The 24,767-nt window shown below is 41.4% G+C and overlaps 1 protein-coding gene and 1 pseudogene across 2 annotated transcripts in view; both read right to left on the reverse strand.

The window, feature by feature from the left end:
• LOC308432512 (charged multivesicular body protein 3) overlaps positions 1–24,767 on the reverse strand; it is a gene marked incomplete at its 5' end in the record, with an annotated part of 78,860 nt that overhangs the window by 36,023 nt on the left and 18,070 nt on the right. The window lies entirely within an intron of this gene.
• Positions 13,974–15,831, reverse strand: LOC308432516 (polyadenylate-binding protein 1-like; annotated as a pseudogene). Its single transcript has one exon. The product of its transcript is annotated as a polyadenylate-binding protein 1-like (transcript).

Here is a 24,767-nt window from a genome sequence, read left to right on the forward strand (position 1 = left end):
AAACTTTCCTTCTCCGTTTTAGGAAGTCTCAAAAGTTCTAGCAGAGATCTTATGCTGAAGCCATAGAAGAAAAAGATTGATTCAACAGGGTATAACATGTGTTTTACTTGTAAGATTAAGGTTAAACAGACCTATACTAATCAGCTGAAACTAACTTTTTAAAGGAGAGATAACAAAGCTTCCATTCTGCACCTATCAAAGAGATGGATTCATGGACTAGGGACTGTGCTCCTAGAAAAACAGGAAGCCGCTTCTACAGCCTCATCTTACCGTTAAGGGGGGGGGGGGGCGGTTTTTAAAACCCTATTTTCTTCACTGAAAATGATAAATAAAAATAAATATTCTCTAACAGAACAGAGGCAGCCTCGGACCACTGTCTATTTCCTCTGGGAAGATACCAGTTAGTGTATCTTACAGTTAATCTACATATGTTCTGGCTTTTGTATCATAACTTTCTATAAATTGTAATGTGGCCACTGGATGGATGGAAAGGAAATCAGCCTTCTCCCATTTTTATCATTAAAAAAATATAGTTTGAGAATTTCATATATGAATATAATGTGTTATCCACATGCATTCCTCTGACTCCTTCCTTGGCCTTTACTGATTTTTGTTTCCTAATTTCTTTTAAAATACTAAGGAACTAAACTGGCATGTTTATGGCCCCAGCTCTGATCCACTTTGTCCATTTTTACTTTCATCCGGATGTGCACCAGGTACCAACAGGAAGCTTTCTGTGCCCAGCTGTGCTGCCTCTTCGGGTGGATGTTAAATTCTTTCTGACCTTGTACCTTCCTTGTGTTTTGTCATTGATCCCTTGGTCTGTTCTGAACTGGTTGGATACCCTGTTGTTTTGTTCTCAGTTCATGCAGACACAGGATTTGTTTGCTTTTAGGGCATTTGTTGATTTGCTACAGATTCAGCTGTTTCCTCCTACCACTCCAACAACTCATTCTACTTGCTTATGGCAAACTTGCCTCTTTTAATTTAGAAAGTCTATGACTGCCTAATCTTAAAGACACTGCAGATATTTGGTATTTGTTCTCATATCTGGGTACTCTAGCACAACAAAGGGAGAGTCAGAAGAATCTCCCCGGCACACCCAGTAGCCTCAAAGAGAAGCCCAAGTCCCAACTCTGGTTTAAAGGAACCATATTAGCTCAGGTGGGAAGACACATACATATAGGGGATGACCACATTGTCTTTAGCCCCTCTATGTACCATTAAGTTTACAGGATAAATCTGAGACACGTTGAGAGAATGTCTTTTGTGTTGTATGGATACATCACCTGTCAATTAAAAAAACCTATGGCCTATTGAAGGGTAGGATAGTACGTGGGAAATCTTGGAGGCAGAAAGAATTCTGGGATAGAGCCAGACGGGAGATTTACCTGGGAAGATATGACCAGACTGACTCATGGTAGGCAGAATATAGGTTAAAATAATTGAGTTTAAGTTATGATCTAGTCAGAGAAGAGTCTAGCTATATGGCCAAGATATGTGCAGATATATGTTTGAGTCTGAGTCTTATTTCTGAGCACTTAGAGTGGTAGGGAAGAACCAGATCTAACTTCTAACCACTGTTGAAAGAATGGACCTTAGGGAGAGACCCTCCTCAGCTATTTTTATAATTGATGCAGAAATTGATCGAAAATACAGGCCTGTCCAACTAGTATAAAGGAGCATAATTTTCAGGGAAGAAAAAATACACTAAAATGAGAAACAAAGAAAATCGAACAGGAAATATTTGGTTAAAAGCTGCCATTTGGCACTCTAAGATGTTTGTGTTTGAGTATTACATCAATTTAAATCATTTTTAAAACGAGGAATGAGAGAACATGTGACAGTCTCTCCTGATTTCACTCTTAACTAGAAGTCCTAGGCAATAGAACTAGACGCAGACAGACTACACTCATTAAAGTTTAGAAGCATCTAAGAAAGGAAAAAATAGGGTCCTAGATGTAAGAGCTTCATATCAGAGCTTTGGGAAGCTGTCAAAATTGCAGAGCCAGTAAAGGACAAGAAGTTAATGAGAAAAATGTATACACTGTGTCAAACTTTCTTAGCCTTTGGCTACTTTCACAATTTTCTCATTATTGGGTGTAATTGAAATGTTTAAGTCTAGTTTCTAAACTGGAAAAATAATGTTTTAATCTTACCTACCCCCCAAATTCTACTTTAAGGCCATTAAATATTTTATGTGTATTTAGGAGGGCAGTGCCTGTGTGTGTGTGTGTGTGTGTGTGTGCATGCGTGTACATGTGTGTGTTCTGTGTCTTCTTTAGTTGTTTACATAAGTTTTCATCTATGTCAATATTTATAGCAATATGAGCAATTTTCTTATAAGAAAATGTATAATGATTTAATTATTTCCCTGCTGTATGACATTATTTCCATTTTTACCTGACTAAATACTGTTCAAAATGTAGACACTGCTGAAATTTTAAGATATACTATCTCTCCTTTGAGGGCTTGACATAGTATCACCATTACAGATTTATTTGGAATTGTCACACCTGAACATATGCATTATAATATTATGAACTTCTATAGCTAGTCCTTGGAATGCCTTCTCCCTACACCTTCCCAGTCCTTGCTACCAATGAATAGAAACTATATTGTGTTGGGGGTTAGAGAGATGACTCATCAGTTCAGAACGCTGGCTGTTCTTCGAGAGAACCCAGGTTTAATTCTCAGCTCCCACATGATGGCTCACAACCATCTGTCATTCTAGTCCTAGGGATTCTGATGCCCTCTTCTGGATTCCAGAGTACCAAGCAGGCAGGTATTGCACAGACATAAATACAAGCAAAAATACCCATTCATATAACATTCAAATAAATAAAACCTCAAAAAAACATTTTAATGTTGCTAGTCTGTGAACATAAGTATTGTTTTGTGTTCCTTCACATGTTTAAATGAGTATATGCTCATTTTACAAAATAGGGGACTTCACTATTATATTTTCATGTGAACGAACCATAAGAACTGTTCACATTCACCCCATCGTCTTCTGTTGTCCTCTCTCTGTCTTTCTGTCTCTCTGTCTGTCTCTCCCCACCCCACCCCTCTCTCACATGGTTACCTTCCTACTGAAGGGACTCTGGCCAGCTTAAGCATGGTGAGCGTGGCTCTGACAGGCCTTGTCCTTCCCCGCCATTCCCTCTGCATAAAAACTATTAGACTGCAGTCCTAAAGTTAGCCACCAAGGTTTATTTCCTTATTTTGTGACTCCCTCCTCTTGAAACTACTAGATATCAAAGTATTGAAGCACAGGGCTTCCCCGTGTGCCTTTATAAACTGCCATTTTTCTATGAGCCATGTCTGCCTGTCCCTGTGGAGGGGAGGGGGAGAGGAGAGAGAGAGATACTTGTGCTTCATAATCAGGGTTCTTTCGTTTTTGGATCTTTGGGGGAGGGTTGTTTGATTTGGATTGTTTGGCTGTGTTTGTTTAGAATAAGGTTTCTCCAGTTCTATACATTTTCCCGGCAGATGGTTTAACTTTGCTTTAATTTATGGATAGGTAGCACCATATTGAGCATCTACGCCACATTTTCTTTGTCCACTGGTCTAGTGGTGGACATCTACTGACTGTGTAAACTAGCTGTTTGAATATTGCTACACTAAGCATCGACTTACACACATCTCTATGGTAGGCTGGCTTAGATTGCTCTACATCTACCTAAAAGTAGTGTCACTGTGGATCTCCTGTGTTTGCTGGATGAAGGCCTCCCCAGCTGCTGTGAGATGAGATCTCTGTGTAGTTCCAATTTACAGTTCAGAAGTGTCCAAGGATGTTGACATTGTTCTTCTATGTGAGAACTCTGTGTTCAGTTCATTTGCCCATGTGTTAGTTGGCTGTGGTTTGTTTTTCCTTGGTTTGGTGTGTGTATTTAATTTTTTGAATTCCTGTTTTTGTTTGTTGAGTTTGAGTCTCACTATATAACCCTGGCTTGCCTGAAACTCACAGAGGTTGGCCTGCCTCTGCCTTTTCATTTCTTGGATTAAACACTGCCTGAACTAATTTCTTGAGATCTTCCTATAGTATTGTATAGAAATGTCAAAGATTTTCTCCCATTATGTAGACTGTGTCTTCAGTCTGTATTTCCTATGTTATACAAAAACGTTTTCAATTCATGCAATTTTATTTGTCGGTTATCACAATTATTTCCTTTTCTGAAAGATGTTCCAATGTCTTGAAGTGTTCTTTCTATATTTTTCTCTAGACATTTCAGGTCTTCTAATAAGGTCCTTAATCCATTTTGAAATAAATTTTGTACAAGGCAAGAGATCAAGATCTATTTTTATTCTTCAGCTTGTGGCTCTCCATTTTTCTTATCACTATTTTTTGATAAGACATAGTCTTGTAACAAAGCATACTCTGGGCTCCAGATAACTGTAGTTGTGTGTATGAGTGTCTTTCTGGGTCTTCTATTGAAGCCCATTGCTCTATATGTCTGTTTTTGTCCCAGCATGAAGCTGCTTTTATTGCTATGCATCTATATTGTAATTTGAAATCTTGTAGGAGACATCTCTAGCTTTGCTATTTTTATTCAGAATAGCCATAACTAATTCTATGTCCATAAAATGTTGTGTTAACAGAAAGGTAAACTGAATAGTTTCAGGAGGTTTCTGAAACTGACCAGATTCACTAAACCCCTTCTTTCCAGAGAAAGCAGTAAAAACAGAAAAGAAGACTTTCAGACAAGCCAAGCTGCAGAGAAAATTCTCAGACCAGACTATCTGCCTGGAAGAAGTAGAAACCATTTACACAGACAAGAAGAGGTTTAGACCAACTCAGCCATCTGGAAAGAACACTGTCCAATCAGCACAGTGTGTTCCAACTTTGTGAGCTGAAACCAATGCTGGGCTAGGCTTTGAGTTATTTCTGTTCCTATAAGTAACATCTCACCCATACTCTTGTAAGTAGCTCCAATAAAACTCTGGTTTAACAAGATGGACTTTGGTGGTTGGCTTAGTTAGGGTTTTACTACTGTGAACAGATACCATGACCAAGGCAACTCTTACAACGACAACATTTAATTGGGGCTGGCTTACAGGTTCAGAGGTTCAGTCCATTATCACAGAAGAAGCATGGCAGCATCTAGGAAGGCATGGTGCAGGAGGAGCTGAGGGTTCTACATCCTCATCTAAAGGCCACTAGAAGACTGGCTCCCATATGGTTAGGAGAAGGGTCTCATTGCCCATCCCCACAGTGACACACTTCCTCCAACAAGGTCTAGCCTCCTAATAGTACCACTCCCTGGATCAAGCATATTCAAATCACCACAGTGGTATTTGTACTTTGGTCTGTTGCAGGGATCCTATCTGAGGTAAGTAGATGTATGTGTTTCCCCCAGGAAGAGTTTTGTCACGTAACATAAATTTCAGGACTTTTTCCCTAGTTCTGTGAGCAATATCATTGTAATTTTGCTAGGAATTGAAATGATCATTTGAACTAACAGCTGTTTTTACAATAATAATTTCATGGTCTCATGAGCATGAAAGTCTATCTTTGATCTCTCTGAAAAGACCATAACAGCACAAGATACTCCAAGACCAAGTTCTCAGCACAAAGATTTATTTGCCGCAGAAGGACAAACAGCGTGGAATAAGCAACAAAGACAGGAGATAGAGGATGAGGGAGAAAGGAAAGGGAACAAGGGAGAGGGGTCAGGGGTATTTGTCTCAGGACAAAGGACTGCCTCTGGATAGAGAGGAGACAGATGTTACACATAGGAAAATGGCGGTATATAAAGGGAAACCCCTGTGTTAGGATGAATTGCTTTATTTTAATTGGGCACATTAACTAGTTGAGCCAAATGGAACTTTTGATTGCTGGATTTCAATACTTTTATAGCTAGACCTTGGTTGGTATTTAACCTCAGGAGGAGGAAGTGGCCAAATAAGGGAATAGAACTTGGAGGCTAACTTGAGGAATGTAGTCTGACAAGTTTTAGCAAGACAGAGAAATTGGGGAGAAGGGCAAGGTCTGCCCAAGCTATGCTTGCCATGTTTAGGCTGGCTAGACCCCTCTCACTGTCCTTTGATTCCCTTTTCAGGGTTTTAATTTTTTTGTTGCAGAGGTCTTTCATCTCCTTGGATAGTATCGTAGTTATTTTTCTATTACTGTAGTAAGACATTATGATTAAGGCAACTTTTTGAAGAAAGCATTTGATTGGGGGAGGAGGGAGTTTGCTTACAGTTTCGGGTTAGTCTATGTCCATCATGGTGGGGAGCATGGCAACACACAGACAGGCATGGTGCTGGAGTGGTACCTGAGACCTCACATCTAATCTGCAAGCTGTAGACAGAGAGAAAACTAGATTGGACATGTTATGAACTTTTGAAACCTCAAAATGTATCCCAGCGACACGCCTCCTCTACCTAGAACACATCTCTTAATCCTTCCCAAACAGTTCCACTAACCGGGGTTTAAGCATTCAACCCTATGAGCCTATGGGGATCATTCTCATTCAAACCACCACAGTTAGGTTTATTTCTGGGTGTTTGTCTTTTCTTTTTCTTACAACTTTATTTAAAGAAGAGAGATACATGTACAGATTTTTTAAAGCATTTTGGCAATTCTTTAGAGGTTTGATAGCATGCATTGAAATCCCACTAGTTAGCATAAGCATAAAGTACATGTAGAACAGAATGTAACATGGAAACAGTCAGAGGTTTCTTAGTGTGTATACATCATACATAATGATCTTTGAATGCCAAAAATTACCACAAGGCTATATTCCTAGCTCTTGGATTATTAGTCTTCTATTTTTCTTAAGCTATTGTGAATTAAAACTTTCCCCCTAAGATATCCCTCAGCATGATCACTACTGGTGTACAGAAGAGCTACTGACTTTTGTGGATGTTAATTTTGTATCCCTCTGCATTTCTAAAAATGTTAACCAGATATAAAGGCTTTCTGGTAGTCTTTAGAGTTTTTAAGTATAAAATGCTATCATCGGCAAATAGGGATAATTTGATCTTTTTCTTACTTCTGTCCCTCTTGTTGCTTTCTCCTGCTTATTGTTCTGCCTAAGTCTTCAAGCACCACATGGAATAAGAACACAGAAAATACTTTCCATGCTGCTGGGATTAGTGTGCTTTCTTTTGCCTTTCTTCCATTTGTATAATGCTGGCTGCAAGCTTCTTATATTTAGCCTTCATTATATTCCTCATTTTCTCAGGACTTTTACTATGAAAGGATGCTACTAACCTTTTCTCTACATCAACTGAGATGACCATGTAACCTCTAGCCCTGAGTACGTGCTTTTTATGTGCTCAATTACAGTGACTGATTGGCATAGGTTGAAACATCCTTGTATTTCTGGAATAAAACCAACTTGATCATGGCACATGAACTTTTTAATGTGTTATTGAATATGTAGCCTGTATAAAAGACACAAACACCTGATATTTTAATTATAAGCTGTAAACCTAGATTGGTCAGGTTCCATGCTGTTTTTAACCTATATCCAAACCCTTGTTACTTGTGGTTTGAGTCTCAGTGGGCTGTTTTTACTCTATTAGTTTTTACTCCCTAGGATGCTCTTGGCCACATGCATCCAGTCCATCAAATCTATGGAGACCTCCTGCTCTCTCTTCTTCTCTCTCTTCTTGGTGGCCTCTCTTGGGACCCCTCACTGGATTTTCAGGTCCCGCCTTTCTCTCTCTACTGCCCAATCACAGGCTCTAGCCCCTTATTAGCCAACAGCATTAAACTGGGAAGTAAAGCTTACACAACAAAGGTGTAAGTGAGGATGCACTCATCTGGATGGCAACCAGATCTTGGGGTTCAGAATTTAGCATTTATATACACAGCAACGAACCAAAGCCTGACAGTTGGCAAGTATCTTCTGGGAAAATATTGCTTCTGCATTCATCATGGAAGCTGGTCTATAGTTTTTTGTTTTCTTTTATTCTTATCTGTGTTATCCAGTGTAGAATGAAGTCAGTGATAGTCATTCATTCTCCTTCTATTTTATGAAGTAGGCAGGGGCATGAATTAATTCTTCTTTAAAGACCAAGTAGATCCATATGGTCTTGGGTTTATCTTAGTTGAAGAATTCTTTTTTTTTTTTTTTCAATAATTTATTCACTTTACATCCTGAGCAAAACTCTTTCTTCCTCTTCTTCATTTTCACCCTTACAAGTAATTCCCTCCACTAGTCCCCCCTTTTCTCAGAGAAGGGGAAGCCCCTCTTGGGTACCATCCTCCCCTGGGATATCTAGTTGCAGTAGGACTAAATACATCCTCTCCTACTGAGACCAGTCTGCTTAGGGGAAGGAGATACAATGTCAGGCAACACAGAGACAGCCCTGCTCTAATTGTTAGGGACCCACATGAAGACCAAGCTGCACATCTGCTACAAATGTGCAGGGTGCCTAGGTCCAGCCTGTGCATGAATTCCGGTTGATGGTCTCAGTCTCTGCAGGTCTTCCTGTGCTGTCCTTGACCATTCCAGCTTGATCAATCCTGTTCCCCACTCTTCCACAAGACTCTCCAAACTCTGCCTGATTTTTGACTGTGGGTCTCTGCATCTCTTTCCATCCACTGATGGATAAGGTCACTCAGGAGACAGTTACACTAGACCCCTGACTGCAAGCATAGCAGAGCATCATTAATAGTGTCAGGATCTCTCACCAGATGGGTCTTACGTTAAGGCAGTCATTGGTTGGCAGATCCCTCGACCTCTGCTCCATCTTTATCCCTGTGCATTTTGCGTTGAAGTTTTTGTGGGAGGGTTGATGTCCCCCGACCACCACTGAAAGTCCCACTTGGCTGCAGGAGGTGGCAATTCAGCATCCATATCTCTGCTGGTAGGAATCTCAGCTAGGGTCACCTCCATGGACTCCTCCCCCATCATCCTGGGCCTCTAGCTAGTCCTAGAGATGGCCGCCTCTGTTGATTTCCATTCTCCCAACCTTCTCCCAAACCCCCTTCTCATACCTAATCTCCATCCTCTTCACCTCCTTTTCCACCCAGTTCCCTTTCTCCATCCACCTGTGATGACTATTTTGCTTCCCCTTCTGAGTAAGATCCACACATCTTCCCATGGTCCCTCCTTATTACCTATTCTCTTTGGGTCTGTGGATTGTAGCATGATTACCCTGCATTTTTGGCTGATGTCCACTTATGAGTACATACCATACTCGCCTTCCCAAGTCTAGGTTACCTCACTCAGGATGATATTCTTAAGTTCCACCTATTTGCCTTGTTAAAGACAAAGGAAATGGAAAAACTACATCTTGGTTGGCCGTTGCAGGGGAAACAAGCTAGCAGTTTAACAAGAGCCAAGTTCATGCATTGCCTGGCACATTTCAACCCTAAATTTCTTAGGCAGGTATGGGTGTTTCCCGTGGATCTTTTCAAGACATGGGGTAAAAACCAAAGATGCTTCAGCTGAGACAAGATGGAAAAACCTTTGTCCTGTTAAACTGTCTATGCTTTATGTCTGTTAGACACAGGGAGAGTCATCTGAGAAGAAGGAGTCTTAACTGAAGAAGTGCCTCCACAGGATTGACATGTATGGCAATCTTTTAGACTAATGATTAATGTGAGAGAGCCCAGCTCACTGTGGGCAATGCCAGCCCTGGGCCAATGTAACAATCTAGGAGGATCAAGCTAGCAATGGCTTCTGCATCAGTTCCTGCCTCCAAGCTCCTGCCTTCAGGTTCCTACCTCTAGGTTTCTGCTTTGAGTGCCTGTCCTCAGTTCCCTGGGTGAAATGCATTGTTACCTGAAACAAACTCTTTCTCCTTAAACTGTTTTTGGTTGTGGTGTTTTATCACAGCAATAGAAACCCTGACTAAGACATCCTAGAAGGTCTTTATTTCTCCATGCGTTTAAAAAGATCACTTCGCTAAAGGCAATAATCTTTGTTGGCAGCTATTTTTATGAACTTGAAATGTATCATATTCCATATTGCTTTCCTGGCATTTAGAATTTCTTTTGAAAGATATGGTATTATTCTAATGACTTTACCATGATGAGATGGTGTCTTCAACACCACCCACAGAAGGTTTTAATATTGCTTCTCTGTTCTTATCCCTGGCATTTTTCTTTTATCTTGTATTTTGTTTCATGTGGTTACTGAGCATTATACCTGAAAGCCCCACATCCCAAAAGAACCAACCAGTGAGCTGCTTTCCCGGCTTCATTTTAAGACAGTCTCACTCTGTAGGCCAAGATGACCTTGAAGTGGAGATCCTCTCATCTGCTGGGATAATGGGCCAGGACCACCAGACCATGCATTCTCTCTCTCTCTCTCTCTCTCTCTCTCTCTGTGTGTGTGTGTGTGTGTGTGTGTGTGTGTGTGTGTGTGTGTGTGTGTGTTGAGACAGGGCCTCTCTGTGCAATTCTGTCCTAGGGCTCACTATGTGGACAAAGCTGACCTGGAATTTAAGAGCTCTGTCTGCCTCTCCCTCTATTCGCTGCATTGTGTGGCTGGCTCCCCCTCAATCACTCTAGCAGTGTCTCTAGGATTCTACCTTATAATTGTCCCTGGTTCTCAGGTCTTCGGAAAATGTAAGCCTCAAACAATAGGACCCATTTCAAGAAGGAAACTGAGAGAGACAAAGAGGATATCTGGCCTGCCACATAGAAGAACTCACTGTCACAAGTCCCCACAGGGTAGAACCAGGGGTGCCTGGCCAACCTTTTGGCTGTAGCTTCAGTTTCTTTTTACTTACAGAAGCTCAGGCTAAATCCACCACTGAATCCAGATGCATTTTCCTATGCTTTGCAGTAGCCTTTCTGTTTCTATATGCTTTCCTATCATCCTTTTCTTGATAGCCAATGTTCTTCTCTTTCTTTTTGGAATAATTTGTTCTTTCTTACCAGGATTCTGACTCACAGAATCACTGGGATGTAGGTTCTAATCTGCTATCTTATCCTAGGAATCTATAAGTATTATTTACATTTTTTTTTGCCTGTCTGAATTTATTTTTTTAATTAAATGTACAGATTTTAAAAGCATTTGTCGCGCGCCTCACTTCCCGCCGGCAGGAAAAGGCGTGCAACAACAGGATTCTTCTGCGAACAACCTTTATTGTATGTTGAAGAGGAAGACACCGGGCAGGAAAGGGCACCCTAATTTATACCCCCCAAGGGTGGTGTGTCGCTGAGTGACTGGCTGCCCGCCAGTGGTCTGATCGTGACGCCCCGAGATGGGCGGTGACTTGGCTCGCACCACTCTTTCTTTGCACATGTGCCCAGTGGTTATTTACCACACTTTAGCTGATTCATGGCACCTGAAACCAGCACCATCTTGTAAGGGCGCAGCCTTCGGCCCTCAACAAGCATTTTTGCGTAAAAGTGTATGTATACATTTTTGTCAGCACTTGATATTTTTAAAGGTTTGATAGTATGCCTTAAAATCTTACTAGTTACAATGAGTAAGATTTTGAAATAGTCAAAATTTTCTTTGTGTGTAAAGATTAAGCATAATGATTTTCATTTTTCTTTTTCTTTTGGCCTTTGTTTTCCTTGAACTTCATATAGTCTGTAAGTTGTTTCTGGGGTGTTCAGAGCTTTCTGGGGTATATAATTATCAGTGACTACATATTATGTCTGTTCTTTTGTGACGAGCTTATCTCAATCAGGATGATATTCTCTAGATGCATCCAATTTATTAAGAATTACATAAAGTCATTGTTTCTGATAGCTGAGTAGTACTCCATTGTGTAAATATACCACAATTTTTGTATCCATTCATGTACTTGAAGGACATCTGGGTTCTTTTCAGCTTCCGGTTATTATGAATAGGGCTGCAATGAACATTGTGGTGCATGTGTCTTTGTTGTATGTGGGAGCGTCTCTGGGGTATATGCCCAGAAGTGGAATAACTGGGTCTTTAGGTAGTACTATGGCCAATTTCCTGAGGAATCGCTAGACTGATTTCCAGAGTGGTTGTACCAGTTTACAACCCCAGCAACAGTGGAGAAGTGTTCCTCTTTCTCCCCATCCTCGCCAGCATCTGCTGTCATCTGAATTTTTGATCTTAGTCATTCTGACTGGTGTGAGGTGGAATCTCAGGGTTGTTTTGATTTGCATTTCCCTGATGGCTAATGATGTCGAGCACTTCCTTAGATGTTTCTCTACCATTCGATATTCCTCGATTGAGAACTTTTTGTTTAGCTCTGTACCCCATTTTTAATAGGATTGTTTGATCCTCTGGTGTCTAACTTCTTGAGTTCTTTTTATACCTAGGATATTAGGCCTCTATCAGATGTGGGGTTGGTAAAGATCTTTTCCCAATCTGTTGGCTGCTGTTTTTTTCTTGACAGTGTCCTTAGCCTTACAGAAACTTTGCAATCTCATTAAGTCCCATTTGTCAATATTTGACCTTAGAGCATGAGCCATTGGTGTTCTGTTCAGGAAATTTTCTCCTGTGCCTATGTGTTCTAAAGTTTTCCCTACTTTCTCTTCTAATAGTTTCAGTGTACCTGGTTTAATGTGGAGATCTTTGATCCACTTGCACTTGAGCTTTGTACAAGGAGATAAGAAAGGGTCTATTTTCATTCTCTGCATGCTGAGTGCCAGTTGGACCAACACCATTTGTTGAAGAGGATGCCCTTTTTCCACTGAATGTTTACAGCTCCTTTGTCAAAAGTCAAGTGACCATATTCATTTCTGGATCTTCTATTCTATTCCATTGATCCACGTGCCTATATCTGTACCAGTACCATGCAGTTTTTAACACAAAAGCCTTGTAATATAGTTTGAGGTCAGGGATGGTGATTCCCGCAGATGTTTTCTTGTTGTTGAGGATAGATTTCACTATTTTAGGTCTTTTGTTATTCCAGATGAAATTGCACATTGCTCTTTCCAACTCTTAAGGATTGGGTTGGAATTTTGATGGGGATTGCATTGAATCTGTAGATTGCTTTTGGTAGGATGGCCATTTTTAAAATGTTGATCCTTCCAATCCATGAGCATGGGAGATTTTTCCATTTTCTGATATCTTCCTCGATTTCCTTCTTTAGAGGTTTGAAGTTCTTGTCAAACACGTCCTTCACTTGCTTAGTTAGAGTCATAGCAAGGTATTTCATATTTTTATGACTATTGTGAAGGATATCTTTTCCCTAATTACTTTTTCCACATGCTTGTCCTTTGAGTAGAGGAAGGCTATTGATTTGTTTGAGTTAATTTTATATCCAGTCACTTTGCTGAACTTGTTTATCAGCTGTAGAAGTTCTCTGGTGGAATTTTTGGGGTCATTTACATACACTATCATGTCATCTGCAAACAGTGATGTTTTTACTTCTTCCTTTCTAATTTGTATCCCTTCGATTTCTTTTTGCTGTCTAATTGCTCTGGCCAAGGACTTCCAGTACTATGTTGAATAGGTAGGGGGAGAGTGGGCAGCCTTGTCGAGTCCCTGATTTTAGTGGGATTGCTTCAAGTTCCTCACCATTAAGTTTGATGTTGGCTATTGGTTTGCTGTATATTGCTTTTATTATGTTTAGGTATGGGCCTTGGATTCCTGTTTTTTTGTTTTGTTTTTTTTTTTGTTTTGTTTTTGTTTTTTTACTGTTTAAGGAATTTTTATTAAAGCAAGAACTTTATAATCCAAATTATGTTTCCTTGCTCAGTCGTCAGCTCTGCTCCTTAGAACAGAACTGACGTCCCAAGCTATTCCACAGTAAAGAATTACAAAATTAAAGAAAGGAATGCTTTAAATTTTTGTACTTTGCTGAAAATTCTTTTCCCAGGGCCTATAAAACATTTTGTTTTTATATTTTACTATTTTTTTTTTTGTATTTTTTGTTGTTTTAAATCAAGTAATCTAGGACTAGCACTGGTTGCTAGACCTGGCATTTGCTCGGTACATAAGGTTCAAAGTTTCCTTTCCTTTTTTTATTTATTTTATATTTTGCAATTTTTTTTCATAATATTTAAATTTTTCGATGTTTAAGATATTTTTCTTCGGTGAAGCACGAGTTTCTGTTCGTGGTCCCCGATCAATTTAGACAGTTGTAACACCAGTGGCACTGTTCACGGCTTTCTGAGCAGCCTCCTTTGCTTGGTGGGCTTGTAGTACAGCCACAGCTTCATCGACCTTAGAGCGGAGAGACTCTGGAGACTCGAGCATGTGAAGTAACTCTGAGTTGTCAATCTCCAGCAGCATGCCAGTGATTTTGCCAGCAAGAGAAGGGTGCATGGCTTGGATGAGAGGAAACAGCCGTTCACCCAACATTTGCTTTTGCTCTTGTGGGGGCGCAGATGCCAACATGGAAGCAATTAAAGGTTCTTGACTTTGGACATGAACAGCAGACTGTTGCATGGTAACTTGTGGCTGTGCGTTAAGATGTTGCTGGGGATCGCGGACTCCCGCGGCGTATTTATACTGGGGAACGGCGCGGACAGCAGGAGTGGCTGCAGCAGCAGCAGCAGCAGCTGCAGGACGTGGACCCATTGTCTGTGTTGATGTGTTAGCAACACGCTGTGTTGACATGACTCGTGGAACCTAAATGGTGGTCTAGGAGCAGCTGGGCGGATAGCACCGGGCATATTCTGGAATGGATGAGGTCTGGCACCCTGAGCAGTCCAGCGGGGACTTGGTCTTAGTTGAGCGATTTGGCTGGGAGGATAGTACGCAGCACGGTTCTGAGACTGTGGGATAGCTGCCATGAAGTGTCCTGAAGGAGGTGCTGGCTGGTAGGGGTTGATCACGGGGTTGGGCACAGCTCGAACACTTGCCATCCTTTGCATATACTGGTTAGTGAGGTGAGCCTGGCGCTCTTCTCTGCGCTGAGCTAAAGCTACATAGAGTGGCTTTGTGGCCACAATTCTACCATTCATCTCTGTAACTGCTTTAGTAGCTTCTTCAGGGGACGAGAAGCATACAAAGCCAAACCCTTTGCCGCGACCGCCCTCCATCATTACTTTTGCACTGGTGATTGTACCAAATGGAGAAAACTCTTTCCGGAGACGCTCATCATCAATACCGTCATCAAGATTTTTCACATAAAGGTTGACACCCTGGTATCTGGTAATCGATCCTGCTTCCGTTCCACTTTTTTCTGAGCTCGACCAACATAAATGTTTTCCGTTGAGCTCCTTTCCATTCATCTCACCCACAGCCTTCTGCGCATCTTCATGCCTTTCAAAGCTTACAAATCCAAATCCTTTGGACTTTCCACTTTCATCCGTCATTACTTTCACACTTAAGGCAGGCCCAAACTTGCCGAAGAGTTCCTTAAGGCGCTCATCATCCATGTCTTCTCCGAAGTTCTTAATGAAGACATTGGTGAACTCCTTTGCTCTTGCTCCAAGCTCTGCTTCTCGTTCCTTCCGAGATTTAAATCGTCCAACAAACACTTTACGGTCATTTAGAAGCATTCCGTTCATTTTTTCAATAGCTCTTTCAGCTGCTTCCTGTGTTTCAAAATGCACAAATCCATAGCCCTTGGGGCCGTTTTCATCACAAACCACCTTACATGAAAGGATGTTACCAAACGCAGAAAACGTATCATACAGTGCTTTATTATCGATGGATTTGTCCAGATTTTTGATGAATATGTTGCCTACTCCACTTTTGCGAAGTGATGGATCACGCTGAGACCACATGATGCGCACTGGCTTGCCCTTTATAACATCAAAATTCATGGTGTCCAAAGCACGTCCGCCGGCTGCTGCACTTACGCGTAGCCCAAGGAGCGGCGGGTGATCTTGTCCCTGCAGACCCGGATGGAGAGGATGGGCCCGGCCGGGCTGAACTTCTCGTAGAGCATCGCCTCGGTCACGTCGGGGTGCAGGTCCCCCACGTACAGAGAGGCCATGGGGTAGCTGGGGGCGCTGGGGTTCATCTCGGCACGGCTGCCCCCGGGGCCGCAGGCCGCGACCTTTCCCGTGAGAGGAGGAGAGCGAGTGCGGCGCCGGGGGACGGAGCGGGGGGGGGGGGGGGGGGGGAGCGGGGGCGAGCGCAGAGGGACAAAATTCAACCGGAATCGACGCGTAGTCAACGGCCGTGGAACGGGGGATCGAGGCTGGCGGTGCTGGGTCGGGGCGGCAGGAAGGCCTCGGTCTCTGGGTTCCTGCTTGGAGCTGCGGGGCCGCGGGCGGGCGGGTCCGTCTCGGCTGCTTCACCGGGTTATTTTATAAAAGAGGAAGAAAAAAAAAGTCTCCGGCGGGGGAGACGGGGATTTTTTGAAATTTTTTTTGGGGGGGGGTTTCAAAGGATTTTTTAGATTTTTTTTTTTTTTTTTTTTTTTTGGATTTTTTAATAATAAATGTGTGTTCCGAGCCGGGAGCACACACTCCACACTCTCTGCACTAACCGCCAGGGAGAAGGCTTGGATTCCTGTTCTTTCCAAGACTTGTAACATGAAGGGGTGTTGAATTTTGTCAAATGCTTTCTCAGCATCTAGTGAGATGACCATGTGGTTTTTTTCCTTGAGTTTGTTTATATGGTAGATTACGTTGATGGATTTCCGGATATTAAACCATCCCTGCATCCCAAGGATGAAGCCTACTTGATCATGGTGAATGATCGGTTTTGATGTGTTCTTAGATTCAGTTTGCAAGGATTTTGTTGAGTATTTTTGCATCAATGTTCATAAGTGAGATTGGTCTGAAGTTCTCCTTCCTTGTAGGGTCTTTGTGTGGTTTAGGAATGAGGGTTATTGTGGCCTCGAAAAATGAGTTAGGTCGTGTTCCATCTGACTCTATTTTGTGGAATAGTTTGGAGAGTATTGGTATTAGGTCGTCAATAAATGTCTGATAGAATTCTGCACTGAACCCATCTGGACCTGGGCTTTTTTTTTTGGTTAGGAGGCTTTTGATTACTGGTTCTATTTCTTTAGGTGTTATGGGATTATTTAGATGGTTTACCTGATCCTGGTTGAACTTTGGTATCTGGTATCTGTCTAGGAATTCATCCATTTCCTCCAGATTTTCCAGCTTTGTTGAGTATAGGCTTTTGTAGTAGGATCTGATGATTTCTTGAATTTCCTCAGTTTCAGTTATGTTCCCACTTTCCTTTCTGATTTTGTTAATTTGTATACTCTCTCTTTGCCCTCTAGTTAGTCTGGCTAAGGGTTAATTTAATTAATCTTGTTAATTTTCTCAAAGAACCAGCTCTTGGTTTTGTTGATTCTTTGGATGGTTCTTTTTGTTTCTATTTGGCCAATTTCTGCTCTGAGTTTGATTTTTTCTTGCTGTCTACTCCTCTTGCATGTATCTGCTTCCTTTTGTTCTAGAGCTTTCAACTGTGCTGTCAAGTTGCTAGTGTATGCTCTCTCCAGTTTCTTTTTGGAAGCACTCAGAGCTATGAGTTTTCCTCTCAGTGCTGCTTTCATTGCATCCCATAGGTTTGGGTATGTTGTGTTTTCATTTTCATTAAATTCTAGAAAATCCTTAATTTCTTTCTTTATTTTTTTCTTTGACCATGCTATCGTTAATAAAGCATTGTTTAGTTTCCATGTGTATGTGGGCTTTTTGTTGTCTTTGTTGTTATTAAAGACCAGCCTTAGACCATGGTGATCTGATAGGATTCATGGGAGTATTTCAATCTTCTTATATCTATTGAGGCTTGTTTTGTGACCGATTATATGGTCAATTTTGGAGAAGGTACTGTGAGGTGCTGAGAAGGTGTATTCTTTTGATTTAGGATGAAATGTTCTGTAGAGGTCTATTAATTCCAATTGGTTCATAACCTCTGCTAGTTTCACTGTGTTCTTGTTCAGTTTCTGTTTCCATGATGAGAGTGGGGTGTTGAGGTCTCCCACTATTATTGTGTGGGGTGCAATGTATTTTTTGAGCTTTATTAGGGTTTCTTTTTTTAATATGGGTGCTCTTGTATTTGGAGCATATATGTTAAGGATTGAGAGTTCCTCCTGACAAATTTTCCCTGTCATGAGTAAAAAGTGTCCTTCCTTATCTTTTTTGATAACTTTTGGTTGAAAACCTACTTTATTCGATATTAGAATGGCCACTCCAGCTTGCTTCTGGGGGCTGTTTGCTTGGAAGGTTTTTTTCCCAACCTTTTACTCTGAGATAGTGTTTGTCTTTGTCTGAGATGAGTTTCCTGTATGCTGCAAAATACTGGATTCTTTTTATGTATCCAGTCTGATAGCCTATGTCTTATTATTGGGGAATTGAGTCCATTTATGTTAACAGATATCAAGGAATAGTGGTTGCTGTTTCCTGCTATTTTTGCTTTGAGAGGTAGAATTGTGCCTATGTGTCTTTCTTCTTTTGGTTTTCTTGCTTAGGTATTTTCTTGTTTTTACTAGGATGTAGTTTCCCTCATTGTATTGGATTTCCCACCTATAATTTGTTGTAGTACTTGGTTTGTGGTCAGATATTGTGTAAATATAGTTTTGTCCTGGAATATCTTGGTCTCTCCATCTATGGTGACTGAGAGTTTTGCTGGGTATAGCAGCTTGACCTGACACTTGTGTTCTCTTAGGGTCTGCATGATGTCTGTCCAGGATCTTCTAGCTTTCATAGTCTCTGTTGAGAAGTCGGGTGTGATTCTGATTGGTCTGCCTTTATATGTTACATGACCTTTTTCCCTTACTGCTTTTAGTATTCTTTTTGTTGCTTTGGGCACTTGGTGTTTTGACTATTATGTGTCTGGAAGAATTTCTTTTCTGGTCCATTCTATTTGGAGTTCTGTAGGCTTCTTTTATGCTCATGGTCATCTCATTCTTAAGGGTAAGGAAGTTTTCTTCTATTATTTTGTTGGAGATATTTGCTGTTCCTCTTAGTTGATATTCCTCGCCCTCTTCTATTCCTATTATCCTTAGGTTTGGTCTTCTCATTGTGTCCTGGATCTCCTGGACATTTTGGGTTAGGAGCTTTTTGGCTTTTGCATCTTCTCTGACTGTTTTGTCTATGTTTTCCATGTTGTCTTTGGCCTCTTCCATCTCTTGTAGTCTGTTGGAGATGCTTGCTTCTGTGACTACTGATTTCTTTTTTAGGTTTTCTACCTCTAGGGTTGTCTCCTTTAGTGTTTTCTTTATTGTTTCCATTTCCATTTTAAATTCCTTCTTCAATTCCTTCATCTCTTTGGTTCTGTTTTCCTCTAGTTCTTTGATTTCTTTGAGTGTTTTTCTTGTTTCCTCTTTAAAAGCTTCTATTTCTTTATGTCCCCCCCCCCCGTTCTTGTTTAAGAATCTCTATCATCATCTTGAGGTATGATTTCCAGTCTGAGTCTTCTTTTTCTGGAGTGTTTGACATTCTGCTGTTTGCTGTGATGGAAGAGCTGGGTTCTGGTGTTGCCAGGTTGTCTTTGTTTCCATTGGGTAAGTTCTTTCATTTTCTTCTTGCCATCTTGTTGTCTGTGATTATACATGGTCTTGTTGTCAGTGATTGGTTCCCATCTCTCCCGTGTACCTTGCCCGTGTCCCTGGATCTCCACTGTTCCCGGTGGCAGATGGCCTGAGCATTTGGTTCACATGCATGGGCCCTCCAGGTGGAAACTGAGTCCCTATGGCAGAGTTCCTGCTCCCCTGAACAAATGCAGGGGTGGGGGTGTGCTTTCCGCATACTCGGCCCAGACCTCTCTGTACCCCGGCTACTCGCAGCACAGTCTCACCAGGCCTGGTTCCCTGGATCTCCACTGTTCCTGGTAGCAGATGGCCTCTATTATTTACAATTTAAATTTTCCCTATTTACTGGTCTTTTTGCTTATGTGTTGACCACTTGAATCTCTTTAATAAATTGCCTTTTTATACCCATCCCCATTTTCTGTTGAATCGCCTTCCCCCATTACCTTGCTTCCCTCTTTGTATTTTTAATGATAAATAAAACTGTAAGCAAGCCCTCAATTAAATGCTTTCTTCTATATGTTGCCCTGGCCATGGTGTCTCTCTTCACAGCAATAGGGAAGTAACAAAGACACACCTCATAGTGCATGCTGGGAACTGGAACACAGATGTCATTGTTACTTTCTACCTTATTTAAGGCTTTTATGTGGGTTCTCTGGATCCAAACCCAGCTTGTCTTGCTTACCCTGCAAGTGCTTTTAGCCACCAAGTTGTCCTCCAGGTCCAGTGTTTGTTTCCCTTTGCTGTCTGAAAGCCATTAAATAAAGATGTGGAGAATATTGTCACTTTGTTCCATCCTTTTCTTGTCCCATCCCTCCTCCTAGCTGATGACAATATGGTACAGGGCATCTAAAAGCCCTTCCTGCCTAGCATTCTTCCTCTAGAAATATGACGTCAGGAAACACTAGGGCTGCATTCAGATTGTGGACCCCCAGATAAGCGTGTGACTTATACTTAATGTGACCTCCTCTGCTAAAAACCTCAAGCTATTTGAACAGACACTAAGTGTCTGAATGGGTTTATTTGCTCCAACCCCTCTTAGGGTATAAAAATGCAAGTCAGTGAGTTCCTGTGGGTTTTTCTACCCCTTAGGAAACTGTAATGTCTTTTCTCCAATTTCTGTAGAATTCCATGTGGTACATTTTCTGCTAAGATTTGCTTTTTGCTTTGGCAGATTGCTCTCCATCCTTTCCACTGCCAGGAAAACAGCCGGCACTGTAAATCTGCCCAAGTGCAGTATCAGCAGGAGCCTGCTTGCCTGGAGTGAGAAGCTGCCCCAGGGTGCGTGCTTGTTCCTGCTTCTGGAGATGTTCAGGGTAAGGGGATGAATTTGGTGCTGAAAGCACAGAAATGAGCTTATGGGCTTTCGTGAAATAAAGATCCAGGTGAAATCACTATGTTGGTATGTGAGGAAAACATGTTTCTAGAATAGATTGGAACAGGACTGGATTTTTCAAAAGATGAACTCTTCCTTCCCAAAGATGGTGTCATGAGACATATCCAAATGAAGTGTCCACCTTCGACCCCGGAGACTGCTGTGTTGCCTGCTAACTTCGTGCTTTTCTGTGAATCCAGACAGGTGGAATGTTTATACACCTTGTACAGGTACCATGTCTTTTGTTAGATGACAAGTGTGTCAGGTATAACAAGGCCACCAGTAACATAAACTGAGGCAGAAGGACTGGACTGAATGACCATCACATATGATTCTGATGATTTTAAGTAGGAAAACAGTTAAGGGTCACATCCTTTTCCCCCTTGTCAAACAATACTAGGTGGATTCTAAATAAGGCAGCACCCGTTGAGAAGGGTCACAGTGTACCATGTTCAGAACTAAGAGATCATTTGAACATGAATTTTAAAGCATAGGATGTTGCTATTTGGCATTTTAAGAGGTTTCTCCTAGTCAAGTATCTGACAACAAAGGCAAGAATTGATTTGATGGATTTTGTTTCAGAAACCTACTGTTTGGCCAATTGGCTCAAGAACTAAACCAACGGGAGCACTTGGAAGACAAATACCAGCTTCCCCAAAATATCAGCATTCTAAATGCTCTTTGTTGTAGAACATTCTACCAGTGGGTCTTTCTGAAAAAAAAAAAAAATCACAAAACTCCAAGTAAGCTACCTATGCAGCAATGTCACCAGTCCCCAAATTGTCAGTGATACTCTATGGACACTGTTGGGAAGGTCAATTTGATGCCAACTGGCTTATAGAAAAACTAGTTCCTGCAGGCTGTGTGTGTGAGAGAGAGAGAGTATGTGCACATACACGTGAGCATGTGCACGCACGCATGTGCTTATTTCCGCAAGAATGAACATGACAGAGAAATCCATGAGCAAGCTAGAAAGGTACAATTGACCTAAAAGCTATAGGTCAGAGCGGATCAGCTGACACACTGTTTTGATCACACTTAAAGGGAGAATGCACATACGTACCATAGCTGCACCACTCTGTACTTGAGCCCTGAGGACATGTAGGTCTATAAGCTATGTCCTAGTCTTAAGCTCAACTGTCCTGAATTTGTGGTCGTCTGTTAAGTCAGAGTGTTGTCCATTCCAGCACTGCAGAGGGTGTTATGAAGGAAAATGTCCCTCACTCCAGCTGGGATTCAGGGTCTGGTACATCCTATTACTGAATTACATTCCTAGCCCGAAATGATCCAGCGCACATGAAATATAAACCTAGGTCAGAAGAGAGTTACACACTTGAATAGATCACCTGAACCAACACAGTTACTGACAACAAAGAACAGAAACAGGATGATCACAACACATACATTGGGCGGTGAGGAGGCTCAGCACAGGTGCCTGCCATGACACTCAAGAACCTGCACTGGACCCCAGGGACCCATAGAGTGAGAGAAGAGAACAGACTCCCACACATCATCGCCTGTGGAGTACAGCCTCCACAAATGCCAGGGCAAGCTTCCTGCCCCTCCCAGGAAATACACAGATGTAGGTTTTACAATTAAGAAAAACCCTACAAATGATTCTTAAAATACCATCTTTAACAATTAGTTTTCAGGACTTGTCTTAATTTTAAATCAGCCCAGCATTTTACCAGCTTTTATGTCCTTTTGGTATAGTTGTGTTTTTGTTTCGTTTTATTTTGAATGTGTATGGGGATGTTTTGCCTGCGTGTATATTTGTGTACCACATCTGTGCCTGATCCCCAAGAAGGCCGGAAATCATAATCAGCTCCCCTGAAACTGACTTACAGATTTATGTGAGCCATTGTGTAGGGCGAGGAATTGAACCCAGGACCTCTGTAAGAGCAGCGAGCGCACTCAACCTCTGCGCCATCTCTCCAGCCCCCTGTTTCAACTGAGTCTTAAGGAATAGTAAAATGGAAAAACACATGTGAGCAATGGGAAAGATTACACAAATAACTTGCCAGGCTTCCAAGTGAGCTAAAGAGCAAATAGCGTCTTTTACCTTTCTTACCTACACGCAATGGGTAAGAGGTAAAACTAAAATACATTCTTAAAACTCAAGCCAGCAATTATTTACTATCTCTTTTGGATCTCACATACTGAGATGAAGTGATTATAACATTATTCCACCCCCCAGGGAGCTTATCAACTTTACAGAATGAAAAGCTTTCACACACAAAGGAATTTAGATTTCAAACATCTCCCAAGCAGAACAAACTGTATGTCATATTGCTACCATTAGCCTGGGAATCCTGCAACTGTAAAGACCACATGCTTGGGGTTCCTTAGATACCAGAAGCTGTTCAGAGGAACAGAACTTGTCTTTACAAACAAGCTGAAATAAAACCGATCACCCTTCAGCAGTTCCTTCAGCTCTCTGCCTCAGGGAAAATCTGCTGAGAGCAGTGTTAATCTCCTTGTGAAACAACTAGTGAGGAGTCATGTTTACCAAGACCTGAATGCCGGGCAGTACCTCTAGCCTCTTCGGAGGATGTTTGCTTTTTCATTGTGGGAGTTGTATTGCACATGTAACACTGAGAAAAGTATTTTGTCCATTTTGTATCCTGCACTATGGGTAGTTAGATTAATAACACACAGGCCCTACCACAAAAGATCTAAAAAGGCACGTGCAAGGTTTAGTTCAACGTGTCTGCCAGGAATGTCCAAAGTACCTGAGACATTGTGCACACATCTGTCCACTCAGCTGTTGATGACATTAAGCTGAATCCCTTAAATAAGTCGTCTGTCACCTGCCTGTCGCTATCTGTAGTGATCTTTTCCCCTTTTAAGTCTAGTAAGAAAGCAGAAGATGGGAAGGTGCAGGATTTAGGGAGAAAATTCAGTAAGCCAACCAGAGTAGTGGAAGGAACAATAAACCACGTAGAGGGGTGACAGCGAAGGAGGAAAATTATAGCCTGGTAAAATGTGGAATGAAAATGAACCTAAATAGTAAGCCAGGGATGTGTAACGGGGTGGGGGCACTGACGGCCAATGCTGAGTTCTTTGTTGTCTAGGCCCTAACTTCTTAAACTGTGGGTTGTAACCCCATATGGGGTCCAGTAACTGAATTTGGGGGTGTGGATAAATGTAATAGTAAAAGGTTCCTGAATTTGCAAAAGAACAAAATGTAATAGAAAATCAGACAGATGATGAATCTAAGGTGGTTCTGGTAATGTTCACCTGTGTTTCACAGCATGGCTTCACAAAAGCCTTGTTTCTGAACATACAAAACACATGGTGCACTGGATGTGTAGCGACACCTTACAGTGCCAACACAAACTGCCTGAAACATCTTGGCTCAGACTCAAGGCCATCACATTGTGAACTGCAGTGTTTTTAGTGTATATAGCTTTTTGCTCTTACAGTAGAAACATAATGGTTTAATCACAGAGAACAAAGACTAACTGTTTTCCTTATTATTTCTCAGCATGTATCTACCATATTAGCATATTAGTATAGTTAGTAACTGTTTAGATTGGATTGTATCAGATTGTTTAAAAATTGCCATTGCTCAGTTTCACTAAAAACTGTTAAATGAATATTGACATGGAATTAGGCAGAATTTCCAATAATTTCTGAAATGAATCTACATATATTTGTGCTCTTTTCATTTTATATTACGTATTTATACAAAATGTCATCTTCTGCACTGACAACCATAAAAATCAAAACGATGATCAGTTTTAAATAATGTCAAAGATGTGCTGGGCTTCAAGCCAATATTATTTTGGGGGTTGGTTTTTTGAGACAAGGTCTCTCTATGTAACAATCCTGGCTGTCCTGGGATTTTTTTTTTTGGAGACCAGGTTGGCCTCAAACTTAGGGAGATCCACCTGCCTCTGCCTCCCAAGTGCTTGGATTAGAGGCATGCACCACCATGCTCTGCTAAAATTTAATTTAAAAAATTTATTTATATATATGAGTACACTGTAGCTGTCAGACACACCAGAAGAGGGCACTGGATCTCATTACAGATGGTTGTGAGCTACCATGTGGTTGCTGGGAATTGAACTCAGGACCTCTGGAAGAGCAGTCAGTGCTCTTAACTGCT

Source organism: Micromys minutus, assembly GCF_963924665.1.
Source record: "Micromys minutus genome assembly, chromosome: 18".
Classification (NCBI taxonomy): domain Eukaryota; kingdom Metazoa; phylum Chordata; class Mammalia; order Rodentia; family Muridae; genus Micromys; species Micromys minutus.